Below are 20,306 nucleotides of genomic sequence, written 5' to 3'. Positions count from 1 at the left end.
CAAGAAGCCCTATGCTAGCAAGCTGAACTGTGGCGCTGATGAGAAAAGCAGTCCCTTTCTGGTAGTTGTACGCCTCCGCAGGACCTGGGCCCTTGCACCGTAGACTTCCAGACCAGAAGCACTGAAGGGCCTGCCATCTCTTGCGCCTGAGCCAGAGGAGCATGCCTCTTGTATTCAAGCACAATTGCTCGCTCAGTGCTCGATCAGGCGAGATTTATATGAGTGCCTCACAGGCCTGAAACACTCACCTGGGAGACGCGGGGTGGCTGAATTCCCAGAATGGCCTTCGATAGGAAAATCACCTCCTTTCCTCCCGACTCATTTCAGAATTGGGTGAAAATCGCAAGACAGTGTTCAGGGGTGCATGGGTACTGCCTACTCCCAGCTGCCTCTCTGTCTTCTTCATGTTAATTTCAAGTCACAAGGAGGGACCATTGCCATTCTGCTCCGCCCACCTAACCAGGAAACCCAGGTTGAGCTTGTCTGCCTGTTGTTGTTGCAGGGGCAGTGCCTTCTCTGCCCAAAAGTGGCAGGAGAGCCTCACTTCAAACGATGGAATCAACTGCTTAAGTAGAAACCAGCATGGTAGTTACAGTGATAAGGTGCAGCTCTAACAGAAGGCGTGACTGAGATGCCCCTTCCAGAAATACATGGAATGCTGATTGAGGGCCCAGCCGGAGGGTTGGTGGATTTCTTTTCATATGCTACAGCAGCTTGCAAAGATAGTGTTGTGGGGAGCTGGCTGTGCAAGCAGAGGAAGATTTAAGGGCAGAAAATAGACCTATCAGAAGTGCGATATGAACCCACAACTACATGAGCAAACCAGGATGCTTAGCTTAACTGAAGATCAAGCTCTCTTGAGGCTGCCGCCTTAGACCACTCGGCCATCCTGACAGCTGAGTCTGTGTTTAGGTCTGACTCCTCAGTCTGCACTTGTCGATGCTGCCGCTTGCAATGTTCCTATCAAGGTGACAGGTTTAAAGGCCCCACAATATAACATGGCCAAGAAAAAAAAAAGTAAAAAACAGAATAAGAAACCAGGCACATGCACGACTACGCAAAGATGCAGATAACTTTTTACCGGCCTGCAATAGTAATACAAGTTTTACACAGGTCACAAGTTTTTAAAGGCCATCCCTGAGTGAGACTAAGCTTTTAGGGAGCAAACACAAAAGCAGACACTGCCCATTGTTTCTGCCCGGTCTCGAACCGGGGACCTTTCGCGTGATAGGCGAACGTGATAACCACTACACTACAGAAACAAGCATGAGGGCTTGACTGAAGGAGCAAAATTCCCCTCATATGTTTGCCCGATTGCCTCTATACTTGATCAGCAGTTGCTCGCAAAGCGAGGAGTAAGTGTGAAAATTGCAGCGTTGTCAGCCAGCAAGCGTACACTCAGATGTACTGAAAAGTCACAGCTGCGGGTAGAGACAAATATCTGATGCCTAAATGCCTGAAACCAGAGCCTGTGAAAGCATCACACAGAGCACACTGAAAGCAAGCAGGAAGGAAGCCAAGGCATGGTGATCCTTTTTTTCTCCTGAGGCTAAAAATATTTTGCACAACAATGCTTTGAGTGGAATGAGGAATCTTCAAGCTTTGTGTATTTTGAGTAAAATTTGTGTGTTTTCTGCTAAAAAGGGTGTGTTGGGGATTTGGACCCGGACACCAACGAGCGAGGGCACAGAAGCACCACTGCTCAGACCCTGCTCCTAGGGTTGAGGGCAGAGAGTGGGCGAATACATCGCAAGGCAAGAAAATGCACATGGTTCTCTCTTCTGCAATATGACTAGAGTCATTTCCATGGTCGTCATCGAACATGACATAAAACGCCTCTATCCTTTAGACCTTTTGGCCCATAATTACAAGAGGATGACTGAGTGAGACGCTCTGCCAAATTTGGCAGCCTCGCACTCAGTCATTTTCAAAATGCAGGGAAGCGCCGTATTTAGTAGAATACAGCGCACCCCTGTGCTTCCCTCTGCGCCAGCTCTAAATTAGCTGCCGAGCACCAACGCAGCCATCCTTGCGCCATGGTACAAGGATGGCTGCGTGGAGGGGGAAATTGTTTTTGTTCAGGAAGGCACACCTTCCTGCACAACAGAAATCTTCAGTGGCGATATGTTCGTGCAGCACACATAGAAAGAGCAAAAATGAGGAGAAATGAAAACATTTCTGCTCGTTTCTCCACTATAACGACACCCATTGTATGGCGCTTGGATTTTGGCGCTGCCACAGATTTACAAAAACTCGTAAAACTGGAGCAGCATCAAAATGCTATGGTGTTGCAGTGGCCCACCCAGAGCAACGCCCATTGCACGCCCCTTCCAGGGAAAGGGCTGCGTGTGAAGGGGCCGTATTTACAAGGTGGTGTTAAGCCACAAAACGTGGTTGAACGGCGTCTTGTAAATACGGCACAGTACATAGTGCCACCGGGGCGTCACTAAAGATGATGTGCCGGTGGCGATAGGGCCTTGTAAGTCTGGCCCTTTCTTTGCTCAAGGTGTATGTTCTTGGTGAAGGTAGGAAAGCCATTTTCGCTCTCATACCTTCCTTCCTTGGCTGGCTTGACCACAGTAGGCCCAGGCTTCAATGGAAAGGTCAAAAAGGGAGCAACTGACTGCTGTAAGGTGTATCGTCTTCTCTTGGTGAGTTGAGACCGATGCCCTTGGAGCGTAGTACCTCACGATGGTGAGGGATAGACACAGCCTCTTTAATTTCAATTTACCTGTCAGGTGAGGTGGTAAATGCAAATAATGTGATAAAGCACAGCAACTTGCTGTTTCTGCCTGGCCTCGAACCAGGGACCTTTCGCGTGTAAGGCAAACGTGATAACCACTACACTACAGAAACAGACATGCCTGCTTATTTGCTTCATGTGGCTATGCATTGGACTGGAACCACTGCACTGGAAACAGACACACCTGCTTTCTTTATGTGGCTATGCTTTGGACTGGAATGCAAGGACTAAGGGACAATATTCATGACGCTCAAAGCTGAGCCTTTCTGACAGGATCTCTTCCTTTGGAAGAAAGGAACTGGGATCACTTTCATTCCAAGAGGTGATTTCAAAACCAGCCCTGCAATTACTTTGGAGAAGCACTGTGCATTTCATGTTCCAACGAGAAGTGCTGCTCCAACACAAAAAAGCAGTTAGAAAGAAATCCCGCACTCCTTCATCATGCCGAACTGCCTCGACACCAGTAGAAAGCATGCAATGCATTCCACCATGGCATCTTACAAGAGTGGAAAGCAGAAATACTCCTGTTTAAAAACAGATCGAACCTATGAAGGCACGGGCTCGTCCGGGATTTGAACCCGGGACCTCTCACACCCAAAGCGAGAATCATACCCCTAGACCAACGAGCCTGCTGCTGCAAAAGCCTTTCAAACATCTTCTGAAGTGTCTTTGTGAAAAAGCAGGGCCACTTGGAGACACTCCTTCTAAGCGTGCCATAGCAATTGATGTTTTGTGCCAAGGGTTTTTTTTTTGCCTCTAGCAAGGCAAGAGGTAGTCAAGAAGCCCTATGCTAGCAAGCTGAACTGTGGCGCTGATGAGAAAAGCAGACCCTTTCTGGTAGTTGTACGCCTCCGCAGGACCTGGGCCCTTGCACCGTAGACTTCCAGACCAGAAGCACTGAAGGGCCTGCCATCTCTTGCGCCTGAGCCAGAGGAGCATGCCTCTTGTATTCAAGCACAATTGCTCGCTCAGTGCTCGATCAGGCGAGATTTATATGAGTGCCTCACAGGCCTGAAACACTCACCTGGGAGACGCGGGGTGGCTGAATTCCCAGAATGGCCTTCGATAGGAAAATCACCTCCTTTCCTCCCGACTCATTTCAGAATTGGGTGAAAATCGCAAGACAGTGTTCAGGGGTGCATGGGTACTGCCTACTCCCAGCTGCCTCTCTGTCTTCTTCATGTTAATTTCAAGTCACAAGGAGGGACCATTGCCATTCTGCTCCGCCCACCTAACCAGGAAACCCAGGTTGAGCTTGTCTGCCTGTTGTTGTTGCAGGGGCAGTGCCTTCTCTGCCCAAAAGTGGCAGGAGAGCCTCACTTCAAACGATGGAATCAACTGCTTAAGTAGAAACCAGCATGGTAGTTACAGTGATAAGGTGCAGCTCTAACAGAAGGCGTGACTGAGATGCCCCTTCCAGAAATACATGGAATGCTGATTGAGGGCCCAGCCGGAGGGTTGGTGGATTTCTTTTCATATGCTACAGCAGCTTGCAAAGATAGTGTTGTGGGGAGCTGGCTGTGCAAGCAGAGGAAGATTTAAGGGCAGAAAATAGACCTATCAGAAGTGCGATATGAACCCACAACTACATGAGCAAACCAGGATGCTTAGCTTAACTGAAGATCAAGCTCTCTTGAGGCTGCCGCCTTAGACCACTCGGCCATCCTGACAGCTGAGTCTGTGTTTAGGTCTGACTCCTCAGTCTGCACTTGTCGATGCTGCCGCTTGCAATGTTCCTATCAAGGTGACAGGTTTAAAGGCCCCACAATATAACATGGCCAAGAAAAAAAAAAGTAAAAAACAGAATAAGAAACCAGGCACATGCACGACTACGCAAAGATGCAGATAACTTTTTACCGGCCTGCAATAGTAATACAAGTTTTACACAGGTCACAAGTTTTTAAAGGCCATCCCTGAGTGAGACTAAGCTTTTAGGGAGCAAACACTGCCCATTGTTTCTGCCCGGTCTCGAACCGGGGACCTTTCACGTGTTAGGCGAACGCGATAACCACTACACTACAGAAACAAGCATGAGGGCTTGACTGAAGGAGCAAAATTCCCCTCATATGTTTGCCCGATTGCCTCTATACTTGATCAGCAGTTGCTCGCAAAGCGAGGAGTAAGTGTGAAAATTGCAGCGTTGTCAGCCAGCAAGCGTACACTCAGATGTACTGAAAAGTCACAGCTGCGGGTAGAGACAAATATCTGATGCCTAAATGCCTGAAACCAGAGCCTGTGAAAGCATCACACAGAGCACACTGAAAGCAAGCAGGAAGGAAGCCAAGGCATGGTGATCCTTTTTTTCTCCTGAGGCTAAAAATATTTTGCACAACAATGCTTTGAGTGGAATGAGGAATCTTCAAGCTTTGTGTATTTTGAGTAAAATTTGTGTGTTTTCTGCTAAAAAGGGTGTGTTGGGGATTTGGACCCGGACACCAACGAGCGAGGGCACAGAAGCACCACTGCTCAGACCCTGCTCCTAGGGTTGAGGGCAGAGAGTGGGCGAATACATCGCAAGGCAAGAAAATGCACATGGTTCTCTCTTCTGCAATATGACTAGAGTCATTTCCATGGTCGTCATCGAACATGACATAAAACGCCTCTATCCTTTAGACCTTTTGGCCCATAATTACAAGAGGATGACTGAGTGAGACGCTCTGCCAAATTTGGCAGCCTCGCACTCAGTCATTTTCAAAATGCAGGGAAGCGCCGTATTTAGTAGAATACAGCGCACCCCTGTGCTTCCCTCTGCGCCAGCTCTAAATTAGCTGCCGAGCACCAACGCAGCCATCCTTGCGCCATGGTACAAGGATGGCTGCGTGGAGGGGGAAATTGTTTTTGTTCAGGAAGGCACACCTTCCTGCACAACAGAAATCTTCAGTGGCGATATGTTCGTGCAGCACACATAGAAAGAGCAAAAATGAGGAGAAATGAAAACATTTCTGCTCGTTTCTCCACTATAACGACACCCATTGTATGGCGCTTGGATTTTGGCGCTGCCACAGATTTACAAAAACTCGTAAAACTGGAGCAGCATCAAAATGCTATGGTGTTGCAGTGGCCCACCCAGAGCAACGCCCATTGCACACCCCTTCCAGGGAAAGGGCTGCGTGTGAAGGGGCCGTATTTACAAGGTGGTGTTAAGCCACAAAACGTGGTTGAACGGCGTCTTGTAAATACGGCACAGTACATAGTGCCACCGGGGCGTCACTAAAGATGATGTGCCGGTGGCGATAGGGCCTTGTAAGTCTGGCCCTTTCTTTGCTCAAGGTGTATGTTCTTGGTGAAGGTAGGAAAGCCATTTTCGCTCTCATACCTTCCTTCCTTGGCTGGCTTGACCACAGTAGGCCCAGGCTTCAATGGAAAGGTCAAAAAGGGAGCAACTGACTGCCGTAAGGTGTATCGTCTTCTCTTGGTGAGTTGAGACCGATGCCCTTGGAGCGTAGTACCTCACGATGGTGAGGGATAGACACAGCCTCTTTAATTTCAATTTACCTGTCAGGTGAGGTGGTAAATGCAAATAATGTGATAAAGCACAGCAACTTGCTGTTTCTGCCTGGCCTCGAACCAGGGACCTTTCGCGTGTAAGGCGAACGTGATAACCACTACACTACAGAAACAGACATGCCTGCTTATTTGCTTCATGTGGCTATGCATTGGACTGGAACCACTGCACTGGAAACAGACACACCTGCTTTCTTTATGTGGCTATGCTTTGGACTGGAATGCAAGGACTAAGGGACAATATTCATGACGCTCAAAGCTGAGCCTTTCTGACAGGATCTCTTCCTTTGGAAGAAAGGAACTGGGATCACTTTCATTCCAAGAGGTGATTTCAAAACCAGCCCTGCAATTACTTTGGAGAAGCACTGTGCATTTCATGTTCCAACGAGAAGTGCTGCTCCAACACAAAAAAGCAGTTAGAAAGAAATCCCGCACTCCTTCATCATGCCGAACTGCCTCGACACCAGTAGAAAGCATGCAATGCATTCCACCATGGCATCTTACAAGAGTGGAAAGCAGAAATACTCCTGTTTAAAAACAGATCGAACCTATGAAGGCACGGGCTCGTCCGGGATTTGAACCCGGGACCTCTCACACCCAAAGCGAGAATCATACCCTTAGACCAACGAGCCTGCTGCTGCAAAAGCCTTTCAAACATCTTCTGAAGTGTCTTTGTGAAAAAGCAGGGCCACTTGGAGACTCTCCTTCTAAGCGTGCCATAGCAATTGATGTTTTGTGCCAAGGGTTTTTTTTTTGCCTCTAGCAAGGCAAGAGGTAGTCAAGAAGCCCTATGCTAGCAAGCTGAACTGTGGCGCTGATGAGAAAAGCAGACCCTTTCTGGTAGTTGTACGCCTCCGCAGGACCTGGGCCCTTGCACCGTAGACTTCCAGACCAGAAGCACTGAAGGGCCTGCCATCTCTTGCGCCTGAGCCAGAGGAGCATGCCTCTTGTATTCAAGCACAATTGCTCACTCAGTGCTCGATCAGGCGAGATTTATATGAGTGCCTCACAGGCCTGAAACACTCACCTGGGAGACGCGGGGTGGCTGAATTCCCAGAATGGCCTTCGATAGGAAAATCACCTCCTTTCCTCCCGACTCATTTCAGAATTGGGTGAAAATCGCAAGACAGTGTTCAGGGGTGCATGGGTACTGCCTACTCCCAGCTGCCTCTCTGTCTTCTTCATGTTAATTTCAAGTCACAAGGAGGGACCATTGCCATTCTGCTCCGCCCACCTAACCAGGAAACCCAGGTTGAGCTTGTCTGCCTGTTGTTGTTGCAGGGGCAGTGCCTTCTCTGCCCAAAAGTGGCAGGAGAGCCTCACTTCAAACGATGGAATCAACTGCTTAAGTAGAAACCAGCATGGTAGTTACAGTGATAAGGTGCAGCTCTAACAGAAGGCGTGACTGAGATGCCCCTTCCAGAAATACATGGAATGCTGATTGAGGGCCCAGCCGGAGGGTTGGTGGATTTCTTTTCATATGCTACAGCAGCTTGCAAAGATAGTGTTGTGGGGAGCTGGCTGTGCAAGCAGAGGAAGATTTAAGGGCAGAAAATAGACCTATCAGAAGTGCGATATGAACCCACAACTACATGAGCAAACCAGGATGCTTAGCTTAACTGAAGATCAAGCTCTCTTGAGGCTGCCGCCTTAGACCACTCGGCCATCCTGACAGCTGAGTCTGTGTTTAGGTCTGACTCCTCAGTCTGCACTTGTCGATGCTGCCGCTTGCAATGTTCCTATCAAGGTGACAGGTTTAAAGGCCCCACAATATAACATGGCCAAGAAAAAAAAAAGTAAAAAACAGAATAAGAAACCAGGCACATGCACGACTACGCAAAGATGCAGATAACTTTTTACCGGCCTGCAATAGTAATACAAGTTTTACACAGGTCACAAGTTTTTAAAGGCCATCCCTGAGTGAGACTAAGCTTTTAGGGAGCAAACACAAAAGCAGACACTGCCCATTGTTTCTGCCCGGTCTCGAACCGGGGACCTTTCGCGTGTTAGGTGAACGTGATAACCACTACACTACAGAAACAAGCATGAGGGCTTGACTGAAGGAGCAAAATTCCCCTCATATGTTTGCCCGATTGCCTCTATACTTGATCAGCAGTTGCTCGCAAAGCGAGGAGTAAGTGTGAAAATTGCAGCGTTGTCAGCCAGCAAGCGTACACTCAGATGTACTGAAAAGTCACAGCTGCGGGTAGAGACAAATATCTGATGCCTAAATGCCTGAAACCAGAGCCTGTGAAAGCATCACACAGAGCACACTGAAAGCAAGCAGGAAGGAAGCCAAGGCATGGTGATCCTTTTTTTCTCCTGAGGCTAAAAATATTTTGCACAACAATGCTTTGAGTGGAATGAGGAATCTTCAAGCTTTGTGTATTTTGAGTAAAATTTGTGTGTTTTCTGCTAAAAAGGGTGTGTTGGGGATTTGGACCCGGACACCAACGAGCGAGGGCACAGAAGCACCACTGCTCAGACCCTGCTCCTAGGGTTGAGGGCAGAGAGTGGGCGAATACATCGCAAGGCAAGAAAATGCACATGGTTCTCTCTTCTGCAATATGACTAGAGTCATTTCCATGGTCGTCATCGAACATGACATAAAACGCCTCTATCCTTTAGACCTTTTGGCCCATAATTACAAGAGGATGACTGAGTGAGACGCTCTGCCAAATTTGGCAGCCTCGCACTCAGTCATTTTCAAAATGCAGGGAAGCGCCGTATTTAGTAGAATACAGCGCACCCCTGTGCTTCCCTCTGCGCCAGCTCTAAATTAGCTGCCGAGCACCAACGCAGCCATCCTTGCGCCATGGTACAAGGATGGCTGCGTGGAGGGGGAAATTGTTTTTGTTCAGGAAGGCACACCTTCCTGCACAACAGAAATCTTCAGTGGCGATATGTTCGTGCAGCACACATAGAAAGAGCAAAAATGAGGAGAAATGAAAACATTTCTGCTCGTTTCTCCACTATAACGACACCCATTGTATGGCGCTTGGATTTTGGCGCTGCCACAGATTTACAAAAACTCGTAAAACTGGAGCAGCATCAAAATGCTATGGTGTTGCAGTGGCCCACCCAGAGCAACGCCCATTGCACGCCCCTTCCAGGGAAAGGGCTGCGTGTGAAGGGGCCGTATTTACAAGGTGGTGTTAAGCCACAAAACGTGGTTGAACGGCGTCTTGTAAATACGGCACAGTACATAGTGCCACCGGGGCGTCACTAAAGATGATGTGCCGGTGGCGATAGGGCCTTGTAAGTCTGGCCCTTTCTTTGCTCAAGGTGTATGTTCTTGGTGAAGGTAGGAAAGCCATTTTCGCTCTCATACCTTCCTTCCTTGGCTGGCTTGACCACAGTAGGCCCAGGCTTCAATGGAAAGGTCAAAAAGGGAGCAACTGACTGCCGTAAGGTGTATCGTCTTCTCTTGGTGAGTTGAGACCGATGCCCTTGGAGCGTAGTACCTCACGATGGTGAGGGATAGACACAGCCTCTTTAATTTCAATTTACCTGTCAGGTGAGGTGGTAAATGCAAATAATGTGATAAAGCACAGCAACTTGCTGTTTCTGCCTGGCCTCGAACCAGGGACCTTTCGCGTGTAAGGCGAACGTGATAACCACTACACTACAGAAACAGACATGCCTGCTTATTTGCTTCATGTGGCTATGCATTGGACTGGAACCACTGCACTGGAAACAGACACACCTGCTTTCTTTATGTGGCTATGCTTTGGACTGGAATGCAAGGACTAAGGGACAATATTCATGACGCTCAAAGCTGAGCCTTTCTGACAGGATCTCTTCCTTTGGAAGAAAGGAACTGGGATCACTTTCATTCCAAGAGGTGATTTCAAAACCAGCCCTGCAATTACTTTGGAGAAGCACTGTGCATTTCATGTTCCAACGAGAAGTGCTGCTCCAACACAAAAAAGCAGTTAGAAAGAAATCCCGCACTCCTTCATCATGCCGAACTGCCTCGACACCAGTAGAAAGCATGCAATGCATTCCACCATGGCATCTTACAAGAGTGGAAAGCAGAAATACTCCTGTTTAAAAACAGATCGAACCTATGAAGGCACGGGCTCGTCCGGGATTTGAACCCGGGACCTCTCACACCCAAAGCGAGAATCATACCCCTAGACCAACGAGCCTGCTGCTGCAAAAGCCTTTCAAACATCTTCTGAAGTGTCTTTGTGAAAAAGCAGGGCCACTTGGAGACTCTCCTTCTAAGCGTGCCATAGCAATTGATGTTTTGTGCCAAGGGTTTTTTTTTTGCCTCTAGCAAGGCAAGAGGTAGTCAAGAAGCCCTATGCTAGCAAGCTGAACTGTGGCGCTGATGAGAAAAGCAGACCCTTTCTGGTAGTTGTACGCCTCCGCAGGACCTGGGCCCTTGCACCGTAGACTTCCAGACCAGAAGCACTGAAGGGCCTGCCATCTCTTGCGCCTGAGCCAGAGGAGCATGCCTCTTGTATTCAAGCACAATTGCTCGCTCAGTGCTCGATCAGGCGAGATTTATATGAGTGCCTCACAGGCCTGAAACACTCACCTGGGAGACGCGGGGTGGCTGAATTCCCAGAATGGCCTTCGATAGGAAAATCACCTCCTTTCCTCCCGACTCATTTCAGAATTGGGTGAAAATCGCAAGACAGTGTTCAGGGGTGCATGGGTACTGCCTACTCCCAGCTGCCTCTCTGTCTTCTTCATGTTAATTTCAAGTCACAAGGAGGGACCATTGCCATTCTGCTCCGCCCACCTAACCAGGAAACCCAGGTTGAGCTTGTCTGCCTGTTGTTGTTGCAGGGGCAGTGCCTTCTCTGCCCAAAAGTGGCAGGAGAGCCTCACTTCAAACGATGGAATCAACTGCTTAAGTAGAAACCAGCATGGTAGTTACAGTGATAAGGTGCAGCTCTAACAGAAGGCGTGACTGAGATGCCCCTTCCAGAAATACATGGAATGCTGATTGAGGGCCCAGCCGGAGGGTTGGTGGATTTCTTTTCATATGCTACAGCAGCTTGCAAAGATAGTGTTGTGGGGAGCTGGCTGTGCAAGCAGAGGAAGATTTAAGGGCAGAAAATAGACCTATCAGAAGTGCGATATGAACCCACAACTACATGAGCAAACCAGGATGCTTAGCTTAACTGAAGATCAAGCTCTCTTGAGGCTGCCGCCTTAGACCACTCGGCCATCCTGACAGCTGAGTCTGTGTTTAGGTCTGACTCCTCAGTCTGCACTTGTCGATGCTGCCGCTTGCAATGTTCCTATCAAGGTGACAGGTTTAAAGGCCCCACAATATAACATGGCCAAGAAAAAAAAAAGTAAAAAACAGAATAAGAAACCAGGCACATGCACGACTACGCAAAGATGCAGATAACTTTTTACCGGCCTGCAATAGTAATACAAGTTTTACACAGGTCACAAGTTTTTAAAGGCCATCCCTGAGTGAGACTAAGCTTTTAGGGAGCAAACACAAAAGCAGACACTGCCCATTGTTTCTGCCCGGTCTCGAACCGGGGACCTTTCGCGTGTTAGGCGAACGTGATAACCACTACACTACAGAAACAAGCATGAGGGCTTGACTGAAGGAGCAAAATTCCCCTCATATGTTTGCCCGATTGCCTCTATACTTGATCAGCAGTTGCTCGCAAAGCGAGGAGTAAGTGTGAAAATTGCAGCGTTGTCAGCCAGCAAGCGTACACTCAGATGTACTGAAAAGTCACAGCTGCGGGTAGAGACAAATATCTGATGCCTAAATGCCTGAAACCAGAGCCTGTGAAAGCATCACACAGAGCACACTGAAAGCAAGCAGGAAGGAAGCCAAGGCATGGTGATCCTTTTTTTCTCCTGAGGCTAAAAATATTTTGCACAACAATGCTTTGAGTGGAATGAGGAATCTTCAAGCTTTGTGTATTTTGAGTAAAATTTGTGTGTTTTCTGCTAAAAAGGGTGTGTTGGGGATTTGGACCCGGACACCAACGAGCGAGGGCACAGAAGCACCACTGCTCAGACCCTGCTCCTAGGGTTGAGGGCAGAGAGTGGGCGAATACATCGCAAGGCAAGAAAATGCACATGGTTCTCTCTTCTGCAATATGACTAGAGTCATTTCCATGGTCGTCATCGAACATGACATAAAACGCCTCTATCCTTTAGACCTTTTGGCCCATAATTACAAGAGGATGACTGAGTGAGACGCTCTGCCAAATTTGGCAGCCTCGCACTCAGTCATTTTCAAAATGCAGGGAAGCGCCGTATTTAGTAGAATACAGCGCACCCCTGTGCTTCCCTCTGCGCCAGCTCTAAATTAGCTGCCGAGCACCAACGCAGCCATCCTTGCGCCATGGTACAAGGATGGCTGCGTGGAGGGGGAAATTGTTTTTGTTCAGGAAGGCACACCTTCCTGCACAACAGAAATCTTCAGTGGCGATATGTTCGTGCAGCACACATAGAAAGAGCAAAAATGAGGAGAAATGAAAACATTTCTGCTCGTTTCTCCACTATAACGACACCCATTGTATGGCGCTTGGATTTTGGCGCTGCCACAGATTTACAAAAACTCGTAAAACTGGAGCAGCATCAAAATGCTATGGTGTTGCAGTGGCCCACCCAGAGCAACGCCCATTGCACGCCCCTTCCAGGGAAAGGGCTGCGTGTGAAGGGGCCGTATTTACAAGGTGGTGTTAAGCCACAAAACGTGGTTGAACGGCGTCTTGTAAATACGGCACAGTACATAGTGCCACCGGGGCGTCACTAAAGATGATGTGCCGGTGGCGATAGGGCCTTGTAAGTCTGGCCCTTTCTTTGCTCAAGGTGTATGTTCTTGGTGAAGGTAGGAAAGCCATTTTCGCTCTCATACCTTCCTTCCTTGGCTGGCTTGACCACAGTAGGCCCAGGCTTCAATGGAAAGGTCAAAAAGGGAGCAACTGACTGCCGTAAGGTGTATCGTCTTCTCTTGGTGAGTTGAGACCGATGCCCTTGGAGCGTAGTACCTCACGATGGTGAGGGATAGACACAGCCTCTTTAATTTCAATTTACCTGTCAGGTGAGGTGGTAAATGCAAATAATGTGATAAAGCACAGCAACTTGCTGTTTCTGCCTGGCCTCGAACCAGGGACCTTTCGCGTGTAAGGCGAACGTGATAACCACTACACTACAGAAACAGACATGCCTGCTTATTTGCTTCATGTGGCTATGCATTGGACTGGAACCACTGCACTGGAAACAGACACACCTGCTTTCTTTATGTGGCTATGCTTTGGACTGGAATGCAAGGACTAAGGGACAATATTCATGACGCTCAAAGCTGAGCCTTTCTGACAGGATCTCTTCCTTTGGAAGAAAGGAACTGGGATCACTTTCATTCCAAGAGGTGATTTCAAAACCAGCCCTGCAATTACTTTGGAGAAGCACTGTGCATTTCATGTTCCAACGAGAAGTGCTGCTCCAACACAAAAAAGCAGTTAGAAAGAAATCCCGCACTCCTTCATCATGCCGAACTGCCTCGACACCAGTAGAAAGCATGCAATGCATTCCACCATGGCATCTTACAAGAGTGGAAAGCAGAAATACTCCTGTTTAAAAACAGATCGAACCTATGAAGGCACGGGCTCGTCCGGGATTTGAACCCGGGACCTCTCACACCCAAAGCGAGAATCATACCCCTAGACCAACGAGCCTGCTGCTGCAAAAGCCTTTCAAACATCTTCTGAAGTGTCTTTGTGAAAAAGCAGGGCCACTTGGAGACTCTCCTTCTAAGCGTGCCATAGCAATTGATGTTTTGTGCCAAGGGTTTTTTTTTTGCCTCTAGCAAGGCAAGAGGTAGTCAAGAAGCCCTATGCTAGCAAGCTGAACTGTGGCGCTGATGAGAAAAGCAGACCCTTTCTGGTAGTTGTACGCCTCCGCAGGACCTGGGCCCTTGCACCGTAGACTTCCAGACCAGAAGCACTGAAGGGCCTGCCATCTCTTGCGCCTGAGCCAGAGGAGCATGCCTCTTGTATTCAAGCACAATTGCTCGCTCAGTGCTCGATCAGGCGAGATTTATATGAGTGCCTCACAGGCCTGAAACACTCACCTGGGAGACGCGGGGTGGCTGAATTCCCAGAATGGCCTTCGATAGGAAAATCACCTCCTTTCCTCCCGACTCATTTCAGAATTGGGTGAAAATCGCAAGACAGTGTTCAGGGGTGCATGGGTACTGCCTACTCCCAGCTGCCTCTCTGTCTTCTTCATGTTAATTTCAAGTCACAAGGAGGGACCATTGCCATTCTGCTCCGCCCACCTAACCAGGAAACCCAGGTTGAGCTTGTCTGCCTGTTGTTGTTGCAGGGGCAGTGCCTTCTCTGCCCAAAAGTGGCAGGAGAGCCTCACTTCAAACGATGGAATCAACTGCTTAAGTAGAAACCAGCATGGTAGTTACAGTGATAAGGTGCAGCTCTAACAGAAGGCGTGACTGAGATGCCCCTTCCAGAAATACATGGAATGCTGATTGAGGGCCCAGCCGGAGGGTTGGTGGATTTCTTTTCATATGCTACAGCAGCTTGCAAAGATAGTGTTGTGGGGAGCTGGCTGTGCAAGCAGAGGAAGATTTAAGGGCAGAAAATAGACCTATCAGAAGTGCGATATGAACCCACAACTACATGAGCAAACCAGGATGCTTAGCTTAACTGAAGATCAAGCTCTCTTGAGGCTGCCGCCTTAGACCACTCGGCCATCCTGACAGCTGAGTCTGTGTTTAGGTCTGACTCCTCAGTCTGCACTTGTCGATGCTGCCGCTTGCAATGTTCCTATCAAGGTGACAGGTTTAAAGGCCCCACAATATAACATGGCCAAGAAAAAAAAAAGTAAAAAACAGAATAAGAAACCAGGCACATGCACGACTACGCAAAGATGCAGATAACTTTTTACCGGCCTGCAATAGTAATACAAGTTTTACACAGGTCACAAGTTTTTAAAGGCCATCCCTGAGTGAGACTAAGCTTTTAGGGAGCAAACACAAAAGCAGACACTGCCCATTGTTTCTGCCCGGTCTCGAACCGGGGACCTTTCGCGTGTTAGGCGAACGTGATAACCACTACACTACAGAAACAAGCATGAGGGCTTGACTGAAGGAGCAAAATTCCCCTCATATGTTTGCCCGATTGCCTCTATACTTGATCAGCAGTTGCTCGCAAAGCGAGGAGTAAGTGTGAAAATTGCAGCGTTGTCAGCCAGCAAGCGTACACTCAGATGTACTGAAAAGTCACAGCTGCGGGTAGAGACAAATATCTGATGCCTAAATGCCTGAAACCAGAGCCTGTGAAAGCATCACACAGAGCACACTGAAAGCAAGCAGGAAGGAAGCCAAGGCATGGTGATCCTTTTTTTCTCCTGAGGCTAAAAATATTTTGCACAACAATGCTTTGAGTGGAATGAGGAATCTTCAAGCTTTGTGTATTTTGAGTAAAATTTGTGTGTTTTCTGCTAAAAAGGGTGTGTTGGGGATTTGGACCCGGACACCAACGAGCGAGGGCACAGAAGCACCACTGCTCAGACCCTGCTCCTAGGGTTGAGGGCAGAGAGTGGGCGAATACATCGCAAGGCAAGAAAATGCACATGGTTCTCTCTTCTGCAATATGACTAGAGTCATTTCCATGGTCGTCATCGAACATGACATAAAACGCCTCTATCCTTTAGACCTTTTGGCCCATAATTACAAGAGGATGACTGAGTGAGACGCTCTGCCAAATTTGGCAGCCTCGCACTCAGTCATTTTCAAAATGCAGGGAAGCGCCGTATTTAGTAGAATACAGCGCACCCCTGTGCTTCCCTCTGCGCCAGCTCTAAATTAGCTGCCGAGCACCAACGCAGCCATCCTTGCGCCATGGTACAAGGATGGCTGCGTGGAGGGGGAAATTGTTTTTGTTCAGGAAGGCACACCTTCCTGCACAACAGAAATCTTCAGTGGCGATATGTTCGTGCAGCACACATAGAAAGAGCAAAAATGAGGAGAAATGAAAACATTTCTGCTCGTTTCTCCACTATAACGACACCCATTGTATGGCGCTTGGATTTTGGCGCTGCCACAGATTTACAAAAACTCGTAAAACTGGAGCAGCATCAAAATGCTATGGTGTTGCAGTGGCCCACCCAGAGCAACGCCCATTGCACGCCCCTTCCAGGGAAAGGGCTGCGTGTGAAGGGGCCGTATTTACAAGGTGGTGTTAAGCCACAAAACGTGGTTGAACGGCGTCTTGTAAATACGGCACAGTACATAGTGCCACCGGGGCGTCACTAAAGATGATGTGCCGGTGGCGATAGGGCCTTGTAAGTCTGGCCCTTTCTTTGCTCAAGGTGTATGTTCTTGGTGAAGGTAGGAAAGCCATTTTCGCTCTCATACCTTCCTTCCTTGGCTGGCTTGACCACAGTAGGCCCAGGCTTCAATGGAAAGGTCAAAAAGGGAGCAACTGACTGCCGTAAGGTGTATCGTCTTCTCTTGGTGAGTTGAGACCGATGCCCTTGGAGCGTAGTACCTCACGATGGTGAGGGATAGACACAGCCTCTTTAATTTCAATTTACCTGTCAGGTGAGGTGGTAAATGCAAATAATGTGATAAAGCACAGCAACTTGCTGTTTCTGCCTGGCCTCGAACCAGGGACCTTTCGCGTGTAAGGCGAACGTGATAACCACTACACTACAGAAACAGACATGCCTGCTTATTTGCTTCATGTGGCTATGCATTGGACTGGAACCACTGCACTGGAAACAGACACACCTGCTTTCTTTATGTGGCTATGCTTTGGACTGGAATGCAAGGACTAAGGGACAATATTCATGACGCTCAAAGCTGAGCCTTTCTGACAGGATCTCTTCCTTTGGAAGAAAGGAACTGGGATCACTTTCATTCCAAGAGGTGATTTCAAAACCAGCCCTGCAATTACTTTGGAGAAGCACTGTGCATTTCATGTTCCAACGAGAAGTGCTGCTCCAACACAAAAAAGCAGTTAGAAAGAAATCCCGCACTCCTTCATCATGCCGAACTGCCTCGACACCAGTAGAAAGCATGCAATGCATTCCACCATGGCATCTTACAAGAGTGGAAAGCAGAAATACTCCTGTTTAAAAACAGATCGAACCTATGAAGGCACGGGCTCGTCCGGGATTTGAACCCGGGACCTCTCACACCCAAAGCGAGAATCATACCCCTAGACCAACGAGCCTGCTGCTGCAAAAGCCTTTCAAACATCTTCTGAAGTGTCTTTGTGAAAATCAGGGCCACTTGGAGACTCTCCTTCTAAGCGTGCCATAGCAATTGATGTTTTGTGCCAAGGGTTTTTTTTTTGCCTCTAGCAAGGCAAGAGGTAGTCAAGAAGCCCTATGCTAGCAAGCTGAACTGTGGCGCTGATGAGAAAAGCAGACCCTTTCTGGTAGTTGTACGCCTCCGCAGGACCTGGGCCCTTGCACCGTAGACTTCCAGACCAGAAGCACTGAAGGGCCTGCCATCTCTTGCGCCTGAGCCAGAGGAGCATGCCTCTTGTATTCAAGCACAATTGCTCGCTCAGTGCTCGATCAGGCGAGATTTATATGAGTGCCTCACAGGCCTGAAACACTCACCTGGGAGACGCGGGGTGGCTGAATTCCCAGAATGGCCTTCGATAGGAAAATCACCTCCTTTCCTCCCGACTCATTTCAGAATTGGGTGAAAATCGCAAGACAGTGTTCAGGGGTGCATGGGTACTGCCTACTCCCAGCTGCCTCTCTGTCTTCTTCATGTTAATTTCAAGTCACAAGGAGGGACCATTGCCATTCTGCTCCGCCCACCTAACCAGGAAACCCAGGTTGAGCTTGTCTGCCTGTTGTTGTTGCAGGGGCAGTGCCTTCTCTGCCCAAAAGTGGCAGGAGAGCCTCACTTCAAACGATGGAATCAACTGCTTAAGTAGAAACCAGCATGGTAGTTACAGTGATAAGGTGCAGCTCTAACAGAAGGCGTGACTGAGATGCCCCTTCCAGAAATACATGGAATGCTGATTGAGGGCCCAGCCGGAGGGTTGGTGGATTTCTTTTCATATGCTACAGCAGCTTGCAAAGATAGTGTTGTGGGGAGCTGGCTGTGCAAGCAGAGGAAGATTTAAGGGCAGAAAATAGACCTATCAGAAGTGCGATATGAACCCACAACTACATGAGCAAACCAGGATGCTTAGCTTAACTGAAGATCAAGCTCTCTTGAGGCTGCCGCCTTAGACCACTCGGCCATCCTGACAGCTGAGTCTGTGTTTAGGTCTGACTCCTCAGTCTGCACTTGTCGATGCTGCCGCTTGCAATGTTCCTATCAAGGTGACAGGTTTAAAGGCCCCACAATATAACATGGCCAAGAAAAAAAAAAGTAAAAAACAGAATAAGAAACCAGGCACATGCACGACTACGCAAAGATGCAGATAACTTTTTACCGGCCTGCAATAGTAATACAAGTTTTACACAGGTCACAAGTTTTTAAAGGCCATCCCTGAGTGAGACTAAGCTTTTAGGGAGCAAACACAAAAGCAGACACTGCCCATTGTTTCTGCCCGGTCTCGAACCGGGGACCTTTCGCGTGTTAGGCGAACGTGATAACCACTACACTACAGAAACAAGCATGAGGGCTTGACTGAAGGAGCAAAATTCCCCTCATATGTTTGCCCGATTGCCTCTATACTTGATCAGCAGTTGCTCGCAAAGCGAGGAGTAAGTGTGAAAATTGCAGCGTTGTCAGCCAGCAAGCGTACACTCAGATGTACTGAAAAGTCACAGCTGCGGGTAGAGACAAATATCTGATGCCTAAATGCCTGAAACCAGAGCCTGTGAAAGCATCACACAGAGCACACTGAAAGCAAGCAGGAAGGAAGCCAAGGCATGGTGATCCTTTTTTTCTCCTGAGGCTAAAAATATTTTGCACAACAATGCTTTGAGTGGAATGAGGAATCTTCAAGCTTTGTGTATTTTGAGTAAAATTTGTGTGTTTTCTGCTAAAAAGGGTGTGTTGGGGATTTGGACCCGGACACCAACGAGCGAGGGCACAGAAGCACCACTGCTCAGACCCTGCTCCTAGGGTTGAGGGCAGAGAGTGGGCGAATACATCGCAAGGCAAGAAAATGCACCTGGTTCTCTCTTCTGCAATATGACTAGAGTCATTTCCATGGTCGTCATCGAACATGACATAAAACGCCTCTATCCTTTAGACCTTTTGGCCCATAATTACAAGAGGATGACTGAGTGAGACGCTCTGCCAAATTTGGCAGCCTCGCACTCAGTCATTTTCAAAATGCAGGGAAGCGCCGTATTTAGTAGAATACAGCGCACCCCTGTGCTTCCCTCTGCGCCAGCTCTAAATTAGCTGCCGAGCACCAACGCAGCCATCCTTGCGCCATGGTACAAGGATGGCTGCGTGGAGGGGGAAATTGTTTTTGTTCAGGAAGGCACACCTTCCTGCACAACAGAAATCTTCAGTGGCGATATGTTCGTGCAGCACACATAGAAAGAGCAAAAATGAGGAGAAATGAAAACATTTCTGCTCGTTTCTCCACTATAACGACACCCATTGTATGGCGCTTGGATTTTGGCGCTGCCACAGATTTACAAAAACTCGTAAAACTGGAGCAGCATCAAAATGCTATGGTGTTGCAGTGGCCCACCCAGAGCAACGCCCATTGCACGCCCCTTCCAGGGAAAGGGCTGCGTGTGAAGGGGCCGTATTTACAAGGTGGTGTTAAGCCACAAAACGTGGTTGAACGGCGTCTTGTAAATACGGCACAGTACATAGTGCCACCGGGGCGTCACTAAAGATGATGTGCCGGTGGCGATAGGGCCTTGTAAGTCTGGCCCTTTCTTTGCTCAAGGTGTATGTTCTTGGTGAAGGTAGGAAAGCCATTTTCGCTCTCATACCTTCCTTCCTTGGCTGGCTTGACCACAGTAGGCCCAGGCTTCAATGGAAAGGTCAAACAGGGAGCATCTGACTGCCGTAAGGTGTATCGTCTTCTCTTGGTGAGTTGAGACCGATGCCCTTGGAGCGTAGTACCTCACGATGGTGAGGGATAGACACAGCCTCTTTAATTTC

The 20,306-nt window shown here is 48.5% G+C and overlaps 16 non-coding genes across 16 annotated transcripts; all 16 read right to left on the bottom strand.

The window, feature by feature from the left end:
* Nucleotides 1-1,189: 1,189 nt before the first annotated feature.
* TRNAD-AUC (transfer RNA aspartic acid (anticodon AUC)) lies at nucleotides 1,190-1,262 on the bottom strand. Its single transcript has one exon. It is a non-coding gene; the product is annotated as a tRNA-Asp (tRNA).
* A 1,521-nt stretch (nucleotides 1,263-2,783) lies between these two features.
* TRNAV-UAC (transfer RNA valine (anticodon UAC)) lies at nucleotides 2,784-2,856 on the bottom strand. Its single transcript has one exon. It is a non-coding gene; the product is annotated as a tRNA-Val (tRNA).
* A 444-nt stretch (nucleotides 2,857-3,300) lies between these two features.
* Nucleotides 3,301-3,372, bottom strand: TRNAP-UGG (transfer RNA proline (anticodon UGG)). The gene has a single exon. It is a non-coding gene; the product is annotated as a tRNA-Pro (tRNA).
* A 1,324-nt stretch (nucleotides 3,373-4,696) lies between these two features.
* TRNAV-AAC (transfer RNA valine (anticodon AAC)) lies at nucleotides 4,697-4,769 on the bottom strand. Its single transcript has one exon. It is a non-coding gene; the product is annotated as a tRNA-Val (tRNA).
* Nucleotides 4,770-6,290: 1,521 nt separating this feature from the next.
* On the bottom strand, nucleotides 6,291-6,363 carry TRNAV-UAC (transfer RNA valine (anticodon UAC)). Its single transcript has one exon. It is a non-coding gene; the product is annotated as a tRNA-Val (tRNA).
* Nucleotides 6,364-6,807: 444 nt separating this feature from the next.
* TRNAP-UGG (transfer RNA proline (anticodon UGG)) lies at nucleotides 6,808-6,879 on the bottom strand. The gene has a single exon. It is a non-coding gene; the product is annotated as a tRNA-Pro (tRNA).
* A 1,336-nt stretch (nucleotides 6,880-8,215) lies between these two features.
* TRNAV-AAC (transfer RNA valine (anticodon AAC)) lies at nucleotides 8,216-8,288 on the bottom strand. Its single transcript has one exon. It is a non-coding gene; the product is annotated as a tRNA-Val (tRNA).
* A 1,521-nt stretch (nucleotides 8,289-9,809) lies between these two features.
* TRNAV-UAC (transfer RNA valine (anticodon UAC)) lies at nucleotides 9,810-9,882 on the bottom strand. The gene has a single exon. It is a non-coding gene; the product is annotated as a tRNA-Val (tRNA).
* Nucleotides 9,883-10,326: 444 nt separating this feature from the next.
* Nucleotides 10,327-10,398, bottom strand: TRNAP-UGG (transfer RNA proline (anticodon UGG)). Its single transcript has one exon. It is a non-coding gene; the product is annotated as a tRNA-Pro (tRNA).
* A 1,336-nt stretch (nucleotides 10,399-11,734) lies between these two features.
* TRNAV-AAC (transfer RNA valine (anticodon AAC)) lies at nucleotides 11,735-11,807 on the bottom strand. Its single transcript has one exon. It is a non-coding gene; the product is annotated as a tRNA-Val (tRNA).
* A 1,521-nt stretch (nucleotides 11,808-13,328) lies between these two features.
* On the bottom strand, nucleotides 13,329-13,401 carry TRNAV-UAC (transfer RNA valine (anticodon UAC)). Its single transcript has one exon. It is a non-coding gene; the product is annotated as a tRNA-Val (tRNA).
* Nucleotides 13,402-13,845: 444 nt separating this feature from the next.
* TRNAP-UGG (transfer RNA proline (anticodon UGG)) lies at nucleotides 13,846-13,917 on the bottom strand. The gene has a single exon. It is a non-coding gene; the product is annotated as a tRNA-Pro (tRNA).
* Nucleotides 13,918-15,253: 1,336 nt separating this feature from the next.
* On the bottom strand, nucleotides 15,254-15,326 carry TRNAV-AAC (transfer RNA valine (anticodon AAC)). The gene has a single exon. It is a non-coding gene; the product is annotated as a tRNA-Val (tRNA).
* Nucleotides 15,327-16,847: 1,521 nt separating this feature from the next.
* On the bottom strand, nucleotides 16,848-16,920 carry TRNAV-UAC (transfer RNA valine (anticodon UAC)). The gene has a single exon. It is a non-coding gene; the product is annotated as a tRNA-Val (tRNA).
* Nucleotides 16,921-17,364: 444 nt separating this feature from the next.
* Nucleotides 17,365-17,436, bottom strand: TRNAP-UGG (transfer RNA proline (anticodon UGG)). Its single transcript has one exon. It is a non-coding gene; the product is annotated as a tRNA-Pro (tRNA).
* A 1,335-nt stretch (nucleotides 17,437-18,771) lies between these two features.
* TRNAV-AAC (transfer RNA valine (anticodon AAC)) lies at nucleotides 18,772-18,844 on the bottom strand. The gene has a single exon. It is a non-coding gene; the product is annotated as a tRNA-Val (tRNA).
* Nucleotides 18,845-20,306: the final 1,462 nt, after the last annotated feature.

This window comes from Pleurodeles waltl, chromosome 10, assembly GCF_031143425.1.
Source record: "Pleurodeles waltl isolate 20211129_DDA chromosome 10, aPleWal1.hap1.20221129, whole genome shotgun sequence".
NCBI classification, from domain to species: domain Eukaryota; kingdom Metazoa; phylum Chordata; class Amphibia; order Caudata; family Salamandridae; genus Pleurodeles; species Pleurodeles waltl.
The sequence above is the reverse complement of the archived record's forward strand: the minus strand, read 5'-3'. Positions and strand labels throughout refer to the sequence as shown.